This window comes from Oncorhynchus clarkii, chromosome 12 (genome assembly GCF_045791955.1).
Source record: "Oncorhynchus clarkii lewisi isolate Uvic-CL-2024 chromosome 12, UVic_Ocla_1.0, whole genome shotgun sequence".
NCBI classification, from domain to species: domain Eukaryota; kingdom Metazoa; phylum Chordata; class Actinopteri; order Salmoniformes; family Salmonidae; genus Oncorhynchus; species Oncorhynchus clarkii.
This window is the reverse complement of record NC_092158.1, coordinates 362,669-376,329: the sequence shown is the minus strand read 5'-3', so window position 1 is coordinate 376,329 and position 13,661 is coordinate 362,669.

The following is a 13,661-nucleotide window of genomic DNA, read 5'->3' as shown; positions in this document are numbered from 1 at the left end:
ACAGACCATAGGTTTAGGGATTATTAGAGTCTCATTCTCCTCTCACAGACCATAGGTTTAGGGATTATTAGAGACTCATTCTCCTCTCACAGACCATAGTTTTAGGTATTATTACAGATTCATTCTCCTCTCACAGACAGTAGGTTTAGGGAATTTTAGAGACTCATTCTCCTCTCACAGACCATAGGTTTAGAGATTATTAGAGACTCATTCTCCTCTCACAGACCATAGGTATAGGGATTATTAGAGACTCACTCTCCTTTCACAGACCATAGGTATAGGGATTATTAGAGACTCATTCTCCTCTCACAGACCATAGGTTTAGGGATTCATTCTCCTCTCACAGACCATAGGTTTAGGGATTATTAGAGAGCCATTCTCCTCTCACAGACCATAGGTTTAGGGATTATTAGAGACTCATTCTCCTCTCACAGACCATAGGTTTAGGGATTATTAGAGACTCATTCTCCTCTAACAGAACATAGGTTTAGGGATTATTAGAGACTCATTCTCCTCTCACAGACCATAGGTTTAGGGATTATTAGAGTCTCATCCTCCTCTCACAGACCATAGCTTTAGGGATTATTAGAGAATCATTCTCCTCTCACAGACCGTAGGTTTAGGGATTATTAGAGACTCATTCTCCTCTCACAGACCATAGGTTTAAGGATTATTAGAGACTCATTCTCCTCTCACAGAACATAGGTTTAGGGATTATTAGAGAGTCAGTCTCCTCTCACAGACCATAGGTATAGGGATTATTAGAGACTCATTCTCCTCTCACAGACCATAGGTTTAGGGATTATTAGAGTCTCATTCTCCTCTCACAGACGATAGGTTTAGGGATTATTAGAGACTCATTCTCATCTCACAGACCATAGGTTTAGGGATTATTAGAGACTCATTCTCCTCTCATAGACCATAGCTTTAGGGATTATTAGAGACTCATTCGCCTCTCACAGACCGTAGGTTTAGGGATTATTAGAGACTCATTCTCCTCTCACAGACCAAAAGTTTAAGGATTATTAGAGACTCATTCTCCTCTCACAGACCATAGGTTTAGGGATTATTAAAGACTCATCCTCCTCTCACAGACCATAGGTTTAGGGATTATTAGAGACTCATTCTCCTCTCACAGACCATAGGTTTAGGGATTGTTAGAGAGTCATTCTCCTCTCACAGACCATAGGTTTAGGGATTATTAGAGACTCACTCTCCTCTCACAGACCATAGTTTTAGGGATTCATTCTCCTCTCACAGACCATAGGTTTAGGGATTATTAGAGACTCATTCTCCTCTCACAGACCATAGCTTTAGGGATTATTAGAGACTCATTCTCCTCTCACAGACCATAGGTTTAGGGATTATTAGAGACTCATTCTCCTCTCACAGACCATAGGTTTAGGGATTATTAGAGACTCATTCTCATCTTACAGACCATAGGTTTAGGGATTATTAGAGACTCATTCTCCTCTCACAGACCATAGGTTTACGAATTCATTCTCCTCTCACAGACCATAGGTTTGGGGATTATTAGAGACTCATTCTCCTCTCACAGACCATAGGTTTAGGGATTATTGGAGACTAATGCGACTCTCACAGACCATAGGATTAGGGATTATTAGAGACTCATTCTCCTCTTACAGAACATAGGTTTAGGGATTATTAGAGACTCATTCTCCTCTCACAGACCATAGGTTTAGGGATTATTAGAGACTCATTCTCCTCTCACAGACCATAGCTTTAGGGATTATTAGAGACTCATTCGCCTCTCACAGACCGTAGGTTTAGGGATTATTAGAGACTCATTCTCCTCTCACAGACCAAAAGTTTAAGGATTATTAAAGACTAATTTCCTCTCACAGACCATAGGTTTAGGGATTATTAGAGACTAATGCGCCTCTCACAGAGCATAGGTTTAGGGGTTATTAGAGACTCATTCTCCTCTAACAGAACATAGGTTTAGGGATTATTAAAGACTCATTCTCCTCTCACAGACCATAGGTTTAGGGATTATTAGAGACTCATCCTCCTCTCACAGACCATAGCTTTAGGGATTATTAGAGACTCATTCTCCTCTCACAGACCGTAGGTTTAGGGATTATTAGAGACTCATTCTCCTCTCACAGACCATAGGTTTAGGGATTATTAGAGACTCATTCTCATTTCACAGACCATGGGTTTAGGGAGTTTTAGATACTCATTCTCCTCTCAAAGACCATAGGTTTAGGGATTATTAGAGACTCATTCTCATCTCACAGACCATAGGTTTAGGGATTATTAAAGACTCATTCTCCTCTCACCGACCATAGGTTTGGGGATTATTAGAGAATCATTCTCCTCTAACAGACCATAGGTTTAGGGATTATTAGAGGCTCATTCTCCTCTCACAGACCGTAGGATTAGGGATTATTGTAGACTCATTCTCCTCTCACAGACCATAGGTTTAGGGATTATTAGAGACTCATTCTCATTTCACAGACCATGGGTTTAGGGATTATTAGAGACTCATTCTCCTCTCACAGACCATAGGTTTAGGGATTATTAGAGACTCATTCTCCTCTCACAGACCATAGGTTTAGGGATTATTAGAGACTCATTCTCATTTCACAGACCATGGGTTTAGGGAGTTTTAGATACTCATTCTCCTCTCAAAGACCATAGGTTTAGGGATTATTAGAGACTCATTCTCATCTCACAGACCATAGGTTTAGGGATTATTAAAGACTCATTCTCCTCTCACCGACCATAGGTTTGGGGATTATTAGAGAATCATTCTCCTCTAACAGACCATAGGTTTAGGGATTATTAGAGACTAATTTTCCTCTCACAGACCATAGGTTTAGGGATTATTAAAGACTCATTCTCATCTCACAGACTATAGGTTTAGGGATTATTAGAGACTCATTCTCATCTCACAGACCATAGGTTTAGGGATTATCAGAGACTCATTCTCATCTCACAGACCATAGGTTTAGGGATTATTAAAGACTCATTCTCCTCTCACAGACCATAGGTTTAGGGATTATTAGAGACTCAATCTCCTCTCACAGACCATAGGTTTAGGGATTATTAAAGACTAATTTTCCTCTCACAGACCATCGGTTTAGGGATTGTTAGAGACTCATTCTCCTCTCACAGACCATAGGATTAGGGATTATTAGAGACTCATTCTCCTCTAACAGACCATAGGTTTAGGGATTATTAGAGACTCATTCTCCTCTCACAGACCATATCTTTAGGGATTATTAGAGACTCACTCTCCTCTCACGGGCCATGGGTTTAGGGATTATTAGAGACTCATTCTCCTCTCACAGACCATATCTTTAGGGATTATTAGAGACTCACTCTCCTCTCACGGGCCATGGGTTTAGGGATTATTAGAGACTCATTCTCCTCTCACAGACCATAGTTATAGGGATTCATTCTCCTCTCACAGACCATAGGTTTAGGGATAATTAGAGACTCATTCTCCTCTCACAGACCATAGGTTTAGGGATTATTAGAGACTCATTCTCCTCTCACAGACCATAGGTTTAGGGATTATTAGAGAGCCATTCTCCTCTAACAGACCATAGGTTTAGGGATTATTAGAGACTCATTTTCCTCTCACAGACCATAGGTTTATGGATTATTAGAGACTCATTCTCCTCTCACAGACCATAGGTTTAGGGATTATTAAAGACTAATTTCCTCTCACAGACCATAGGTTTAGGGATTATTAGAGACTAAAGCGCCTCTCACAGAGCATAGGTTTAGGGGTTATTAGAGACTCATTCTCCTCTAACAGAACATAGGTTTAGGGATTATTAAAGACTCATTCTCCTCTCACAGACCATAGGTTTAGGGATTATTAGAGACTCATCCTCCTCTCACAGACCATAGCTTTAGGGATTATTAGAGACTCATTCTCCTCTCACAGACCGTAGGTTTAGGGATTATTAGAGACTCATTCTCCTCTCACAGACCATAGGTTTAAGGATTATTAGAGACTCATTCTCCTCTCACAGAACATAGGTTTAGGGATTATTAGAGAGTCATTCTCCTCTCACAGACCATAGGTATAGGGATTATTAGAGACTCATTCTCCTCTCACAGACCATAGGTTTAGGGATTATTAGAGACTCATCCTCCTCTCACAGACCATAGGTTTAGGGATTATTAGAGACTCATTCTCCTCTCACAGACCATAGGTTTAGGGATTGTTAGAGAGTCATTCTCCTCTCACAGACCATAGGTTTAGGGATTATTAGAGACTCATTCTCCTCTCACAGACCATAGTTTTAGGGATTCATTCTCATCTCACAGACCATAGGTTTAGGGATTATTAGAGACTCATTCTCCTCTCACAGACCATAGCTTTAGGGATTATTAGAGACTCACTCTACTCTCACAGGCCATGGGTTTAGGGATTATTAGAGATTCATTCTCCTCTCACAGACCATAGGTTCTGGGTTTATTAGAGACTCACTCTCCTTTCACAGACCATAGGTTTAGGGATTATTAGAGACTCATTCTCCTCTCACAGACCATAGGTTTAGGCATTATTAGAGACTCATTCTCCTCTCACAGACCATAGGTTTAGGGATTCATTCTCCTCTCACAGACCATAGGTTTAGGGATTATTAGAGACTCATTCTCCTCTCACAGACCATAGGTTTAGGGATTATTGGAGACTAATGCGACTCTCACAGACCATAGGATTAGGGATTATTAGAGACTCATTCTCCTCTTACAGAACATAGGTTTAGGGATTATTAGAGACTCATTCTCCTCTCACAGACCATAGGTTTAGTGATTATTAGAGACTCATCCTCCTCTCACAGACCATAGCTTTAGGGATTATTAGAGACTCATTCTCCTCTCACAGACCGTAGGTTTAGGGATTATTAGAGACTCATTCTCCTCTCACAGACCAAAGGTTTAAGGATTATTAGAGACTCATTCTCCTCTCACAGACCATAGGTTTAGGGATTATTAGAGACTCATTCTACTCTCACAGACCATAGGTTTAGGGATTATTAAAGACTAATTTTCCTCTCACAGACCATCGGTTTAGGGATTGTTAGAGACTCATTCTCCTCTCACAGACCATAGGATTAGGGATTATTAGAGACTCATTCTCCTCTAACAGACCATAGGTTTAGGGATTATTAAAGACTAATTTTCCTCTCACAGACCATAGGTTTAGGGATTGTTAGAGACTCATTCTCCTCTCACAGACCATAGGATTAGGGATTATTAGAGACTCATTCTCCTCTGACAGACCATAGGTTTAGGGATTATTAGAGACTAATTTTCCTCTCACAGACCATAGGTTTAGGGATTATTAGAGACTAATGCTCCTCTCACAGACCATAGGATTAGGGATTATTAAAGACTCATTCTCCTCTCACAGACCATAGGTTTAGGGATTATTAGAGACTCATTCTCCTCTCACAGACCATATCTTTAGGGATTATTAGAGACTCACTCTTCTCTCACGGGCCATGGGTTTAGGGATTATTAGAGACTCATTCTCCTCTCACAGACCATAGTTTTAGGGATTCATTCTCCTCTCACAGACCATAGGTTTAGGGATAATTAGAGACTCATTCTCCACTCACAGACCATAGGTTTAGGGATTATTAGAGACTCATTCTCCTCTCACAGACCATAGCTTTAGGGATTATTAGAGACTCACTCTCCTCTCACAGGCCATAGGTTAATGGATTATTAGAGACTCATTCTCCTCTCACAGACCATATCTTTAGGGATTATTAGAGACTCACTCTCCTCTCACGGGCCATGGGTTTAGGGATTATTAGAGACTCATTCTCCTCTCACAGACCATATCTTTAGGGATTATTAGAGACTCACTCTCCTCTCACGGGCCATGGGTTTAGGGATTATTAGAGACTCATTCTCCTCTCACAGACCATAGTTTTAGGGATTCATTCTCCTCTCACAGACCATAGGTTTAGGGATAATTAGAGACTCATTCTCCTCTCACAGACCATAGGTTTAGGGATTATTAGAGACTCATTCTCCTCTCACAGACCATAGCTTTAGGGATTATTAGAGACTCACTCTCCTCTCACAGGCCATAGGTTAATGGATTATTAGAGACTCATCCTCCTCTCACAGACCATAGGTTTAGGAATTATTAGAGACTCACTCTCCTCTCACGGGCCATGGGTTTAGGGATTATTAGAGACTCATTCTCCTCTCACAGACCATAGCTTTAGGGATTATTAGAGACTCATTCTCCTCTCACAGGCCATAGGTTAATGGATTATTAGAGACTCATCCTCCTCTCACAGACCATAGGTTTAGGAATTATTAGAGACTCATTCGCCTCTCACAGGCCATAGGTTAATGGGTTATTAGAGACTCATTCTCCTCTCACAGACCATAGGTTTAGGGATTATTAGAGACTCATTCTCCTCTTACAGACAGTAGGTTTAGGGCATTTTAGAGACTCATTCTCCTCTCACAGACCATAGGTTTAGGGATTATTAGAGACTCATTCGCCTCTCACAGACCATAGGTATAGGGAATTTTAGAGACTGACTCTCCTTTCACAGACCTTAGGTTTAGGGATTATTAGAGACTCTTTCTCCTCTCACAGACCATAGGTTTAGGGATTCATTCTCCTCTCACAGACCATAGGTTTAGGGATTATTAGAGAATCCTTCTCCTTTCACAGACCATAGGTTTAGGGATTATTAGAGAGCCATTCTCCTCTAACAGACCATAGGTTTAGGGATTATTAGAGACTCATTCTCCTCTCACAGACCATAGGTTTATGGATTATTAGAGACTCATTCTCCTCTCACAGACCATAGGTTTAGGGATTATTAAAGACTAATTTCCTCTCACAGACCATAGGTTTAGGGATTATTAGAGACTAATGCGCCTCTCACAGAACATAGGTTTAGGGATTATTAGAGAGTCATTCTCCTCTCACAGACCATAGGTATAGGGATTATTAGAGACTCATTCTCCTCTCACAGACCATAGGTTTAGAGATTATTAGAGTCTCATTCTCCTCTCACAGAAGATAGGTTTAGGGATTATTAGAGACTCATTCTTATCTCACAGACCATAGGTTTAGGGATTAATAAAGACTCATTCTCCTGTCACAGAACATAGGTTTAGTTATTATTAGAGACTCATCCTCCTCTCACAGACCATAGGTTTAGGGATTATTAAAGTCTCATTCTCCTCTCACAGACCATAGGTTTAGGGATTGTTAGAGAGTCATTCTCCTCTCACAGACCATAGGTTTAGGGATTATTAGAGACTCATTCTCCTCTCACAGACCATAGTCTTAGGGATTCATTCTCCTCTCACAGACCATAGGTTTAGGGATTATGAGAGACTCATTCTCCTCTCACAGACCATAGCTTTAGGGATTATTAGAGATTCACTCTACTCTCACAGACCATAGGTTTAGGGCTTATTAGAGACTCATTCTCCTCTCACAGACCATAGCTTTAGGGATTATTAGAGACTCACTCTACTCTCACAGACCATAGGTTTAGGGATTATTAGAGACTCATTCTCCTCTCACAGACCATAGTTTTAGGGATTCATTCTCCTCTCACAGACCATAGTTTTAGGGATTATTAGAGACTCATTCTCCTCTCACAGACCAAAGGTTTAAGGATTATTAGAGACTCATTCTCCTCTCACAGACCATAGGTTTAGGGATTATTAGAGACTCATTCTCCTCTCACAGACCATAGGTTTAGGGATTATTAGAGACTCATTCTCATTTCACAGACCATGGGTTTAGGGAGTTTTAGATACTCATTCTCCTCTCACAGACCATAGGTTTAGGGATTATTAGAGACTCATTCTCATCTCACAGACCATAGGTTTAGGGATTATTAGAGACTCATTCTCATCTCACAGACCATAGGTTTAGGGATTATTAAAGACTCATTCTCCTCTCACCGACCATAGGTTTAGGGATTATTAGATAATCATTCTCCTCTAACAGACCATAGGTTTAGGGATTATTAGAGACTAATTTTCCTCTCACAGACCATAGGTTTAGGGATTATTAAAGACTAATTTTCCTCTCAAAGACCATAGGTTTAGAGATTATTAGAGACTAATGCTCCTCTCACAGACCATAGGATTAGGGATTATTAAAGACTCATTCTCCTCTCACAGACCATAGGTTTAGGGATTATTAGAGACTCATTCTCCTCTCACAGACCATATCTTTAGGGATTATTAGAGACTCACTCTCCTCTCACAGGCCATGTTTTTAGGGATTATTAGAGACTCATTCTCCTCTCACAGGCCATAGGTTTAGGGATTATTAGAGACTCATTCTCATTTCACAGACCATGGGTTTAGGGATTATTAGAGACTCATTCTCCTCTCACAGACCATAGGTTTAGGGATTATTAGAGACTCATTCTCCTCTCACAGACCATATCTTTAGGGATTATTAGAGACTCACTCTCCTCTCACAGGCCATGGGTTTAGGGATTATTAGAGACTCATTTTCCTCTCACAGACCATAGGTTTAGGGATTATTAGAGACTCATTATCCTCTCACAGACCATGGGTTTAGGGATTATTACATACTCATTCTCCTCTCACAGACAGTAGGTTTAGGGAATTTTAGAGACTCATTCTCCTCTCACAGACCATAGGTTTAGGGATTATTAGAGACTCATTCTCCTCTCACAGACCATAGCTTTAGGGATTATTAGAGACTCACTCTCCTTTCACAGACCTTAGGTTTAGGGATTATTAGAGACTCATTCTCCTCTCACAGACCATAGGTTTAGGGATTCATTCTCCTCTCACAGACCATAGGTTTAGGGATTATTAGAGAATCCTTCTCCTTTCACAGACCATAGGTTTAGGGATTATTAGAATGCCATTCTCCTCTAACAGACCATAGGTTTAGGGATTATTAGAGACTCATTCTCCTCTCACAGACCATAGGTTTATGGATTATTAGAGACTCATTCTCCTCTCACAGACCATAGGTTTAGGGATTATTAAAGACTCATTTCCTCTCACAGACCATAGGTTTAGGGATTATTAGAGACTCACTCTCCTCTCACAGACCATAGGTTTAGGGATTATTAGAGACTCATCCTCCTCTCACAGACCATAGCTTTAGGGATTATTAGAGACTCATTCTCCACTCACAGACCGTAGGTTTAGGGATTATTAGAGACTCATTCTCCTCTCGCAGAACATAGGTTTAGGGATTATTAGAGAGTCATTCTTCTCTCACAGACCATAGGTATAGGGATTATTAGAGACTCATTCTCCTCTCACAGACCATAGGTTTAGGGATTATTAGAGTCTCATTCTCCTCTCACAGACGATAGGTTTAGGGATTATTAGAGACTCATTCTCATCTCACAGACCATAGGTTTAAGGATTATTAGAGACTCATTCTCCTCTCACAGGCCATGGGTTTAGGGATTATTAGAGATTCATTCTCCTCTCACAGACCATAGGTTCTGGGTTTATTAGAGACTCACTCTCCTCTCACATACCATAGTTTTAGGGATTATTAGAGACTCATTCTCCTCTCACAGACCATAGGTTTAGGGATTATTAGAGACTCATTCTCCTCTCACAGACCATAGGTTTAGGGATTCATTCTCCTCTCACAGACCATAGGTTTAGGGATTATTAGAGACTCATTCTCCTCTCACAGACCATAGGATTAGGAATTTTTAAAGACTCATTCTCCTCTAACAGACCATAGGTTTAGAGATTATTAGAGACTCATTCTCCTCTCACAGACAATAGCTTTAGGGATTATTAGAGACTCACTCTCCTCTCACAGGCCATAGGTTAATGGATTATTAGAGACTCATTCTCCTCTCACAGACCATAGGTTTAGGGATTATTAGAGTCTCATTCTCCTCCCACAGACCATAGGTTTAGGGATTATTAGAGACTCATTCTCCTCTCACAGACAATAGGATTAGGAATTTTTTGAGACTCATTCTCCTCTAACAGACCATAGGTTTAGGGATTATTAGAGACTCGTTCTCCTCTCACAGACCATAGCTTTAGGGATTATTAGAGACTCACTCTCCTCTCACAGGCCATAGGTTAATGGATTATTAGAGACTCATCCTCCTCTCGCAGACCATAGGTTTAGGTGTTATTAGAGACTAATTCGCCTCTCACAGGCCATAGGTTAATGGATTATTAGAGACTCATTCTCCTCTCACAGACCATAGGTTTAGGGATTATTAGAGTCTCATTCTCCTCCCACAGACCATAGGTTTAGGGATTATTAGAGACTCATTCTCCTCTCACAGACCATAGGTTTAGGGATTCATTCTCCTCTCACAGACCATAGGTTTAGGGATTATTAGAGATTCCTTCTCCTTTCACAGACCATAGCTTTAGGGATTATTAGAGAGCCATTCTCCTCTCACGGACCATAGGTTTAGAGATTATTAAAGACTCATTCTCCTCTCACAGACCATAGGTTTAGGGATTATTAGAGACTCATCCTCCTCTCACAGACCATAGGTTTAGGGATTATTAGAGACTCATTCTCCTCTCACAGACCATAGGTTTAGGGATTATTAAATACTTATTTCCTCTCACAGACCATAGGTTTAGGGATTGTTAGAGAGTCATTCTCCTCTCACAGACCATAGGTTTAGGGATTATTAGAGACTCACTCTCCTCTCACAGACCATAGTTTTAGGGATTCATTCTCCTCTCACAGACCATAGGTTTAGGGATTATTAGAGACTCACTCTCCTTTCACAGAACATAGGTTTAGGGATTATTAGAGAGTCATTCTCCTCTCTCAGACCATAGGTGTAGGGATTATTAGAGACTCATTCTCCTCTCACAGACCATAGTTTTAGGGATTCATTCTCCTCTCACAGACCATAGGTTTACGGATTATTAGAGACTCATTCTCCTCTCACAGACAATAGCTTTAGGGATTATTAGAGACTCACTCTACTCTCACAGGCCATGGGTTTAGGGATTATTAGAGTTTCATTCTCCTCTCACAGACCATAGGTTTTGGGTTTATTAGAGACTCACGCTTCTTTCACAGACCATAGGTTTAGGGATTATTAGAGACTCATTCTCCTCTCACAGACCATAGGTTTAGGGATTATTAGAGACTCATTCTCCTCTCACAGACCATAGGTTTAGGGATTCATTCTCCTCTCACAGGCCATAGGTTAATGGATTATTAGAGACTCATCCTCCTCTCGCAGACCATAGGTTTAGGTGTTATTAGAGACTCATTCGCCTCTCACAGGCCATAGGTTAATGGATTATTAGAGACTCATTCTCCTCTCACAGACCATAGGTTTAGGGATTATTAGAGTCTCATTCTCCTCCCACAGACCATAGGTTTAGGGATTATTAGAGATTCATTCTCCTCTCACAGACCATAGGTTTAGGGATTATTAGAGACTCATTCTCCTCTCACAGACAATAGGATTAGGAATTTTTTGAGACTCATTCTCCTCTAACAGACCATAGGTTTAGGGATTATTAGAGACTCGTTCTCCTCTCACAGACCATAGCTTTAGGGATTATTAGAGACTCACTCTCCTCTCACAGGCCATAGGTTAATGGATTATTAGAGACTCATCCTCCTCTCGCAGACCATAGGTTTAGGTGTTATTAGAGACTCATTCGCCTCTCACAGGCCATAGGTTAATGGATTATTAGAGACTCATTCTCCTCTCACAGACCATAGGTTTAGGGATTATTAGAGTCTCATTCTCCTCCCACAGACCATAGGTTTAGGGATTATTAGAGACTCATTCTCCTCTCACAGACCATAGGTTTAGGGATTCATTCTCCTCTCACAGACCATAGGTTTAGGGATTATTAGAGATTCCTTCTCCTTTCACAGACCATAGCTTTAGGGATTATTAGAGAGCCATTCTCCTCTCACGGACCATAGGTTTAGAGATTATTAGAGACTCATTCTCCTCTCACAGAAGATAGGTTTAGGGATTATTAGAGACTCATTCTCATCTCACAGACCATAGGTTTAGGGATTATTAAAGACTCATTCTCCTCTCACAGACCATAGGTTTAGGGATTATTAGAGACTCATCCTCCTCTCACAGACCATAGGTTTAGGGATTATTAGAGACTCATTCTCCTCTCACAGACCATAGGTTTAGGGATTATTAAATACTTATTTCCTCTCACAGACCATAGGTTTAGGGATTGTTAGAGAGTCATTCTCCTCTCACAGACCATAGGTTTAGGGATTATTAGAGACTCACTCTCCTCTCACAGACCATAGTTTTAGGGATTCATTCTCCTCTCACAGACCATAGGTTTAGGGATTATTAGAGACTCACTCTCCTTTCACAGAACATAGGTTTAGGGATTATTAGAGAGTCATTCTCCTCTCTCAGACCATAGGTGTAGGGATTATTAGAGACTCATTCTCCTCTCACAGACCATAGTTTTAGGGATTCATTCTCCTCTCACAGACCATAGGTTTACGGATTATTAGAGACTCATTCTCCTCTCACAGACAATAGCTTTAGGGATTATTAGAGACTCACTCTACTCTCACAGGCCATGGGTTTAGGGATTATTAGAGTTTCATTCTCCTCTCACAGACCATAGGTTTTGGGTTTATTAGAGACTCATTCTCCTCTCACAGACCATAGGCTTAGGGATTCATTCTCCTCTCACAGACCATAGGTTTAGGGATTATTAGAGACTCATTCTCTTCTCACAGACCATAGGATTAGCAATTTTTAAAGACTCATTCTCCTCTAACAGACCATAGGTTTAGGGATTATTAGAGAGTCATTCTCCTCTCACAGACCATAGTTTTAGGGATTCATTCTCCTCTCACAGACCATAGGTTTACGGATTATTAGAGACTCATTCTCCTCTCACAGACCATAGCTTTAGGGATTATTAGAGACTCACTCTACTCTCACAGGCCATGGGTTTAGGGATTATTAGAGATTCATTCTCCTCTCACAGACCATAGGTTTTGGGTTTATTAGAGACTCACGCTTCTTTCACAGACCATAGGTTTAGTGATTATTAGAGAGTCATTCTCCTCTCTCAGGCCATAGGTGTAGGGATTATTAGAGATTCATTCTCCTCTCACAGACCATAGGTTTAGGGATTATTAGAGACTCATTCTCCTCTCACAGAACATAGGTTTAGGGATTATTAGAGAGTCATTCTCCTCTCTCAGGCCATAGGTGTAGGGATTATTAGAGATTCATTCTCCTCTCACAGACCATAGGTTTAGGGATTATTAGAGACTAATGCTCCTCTCACAGACCATAGGATTAGGGATTATTAAAGACTCATTCTCCTCTCACAGACCATAGGTTTAGGGATTTTTAGAGACTAATTCTCCTCTCACAGACCATATCTTTAGGGATTATTAGAGACTCACTCTCCTCTCACGGGCCATGGGTTTAGGGATTATTAGAGACTCATTCTCCTCTCACAGACCATATCTTTAGGGATTATTAGAGACTCACTCTCCTCTCACGGGCCATGGGTTTAGGGATTATTAGAGACTCATTCTCCTCTCACAGACCATAGTTTTAGGGATTCATTCTCCTCTCACAGACCATAGGTTTATGGATAATTAGAGACTCATTCTCCTCTCACAGACCATAGGTTTAGGGATTATTAGAGACTCATTC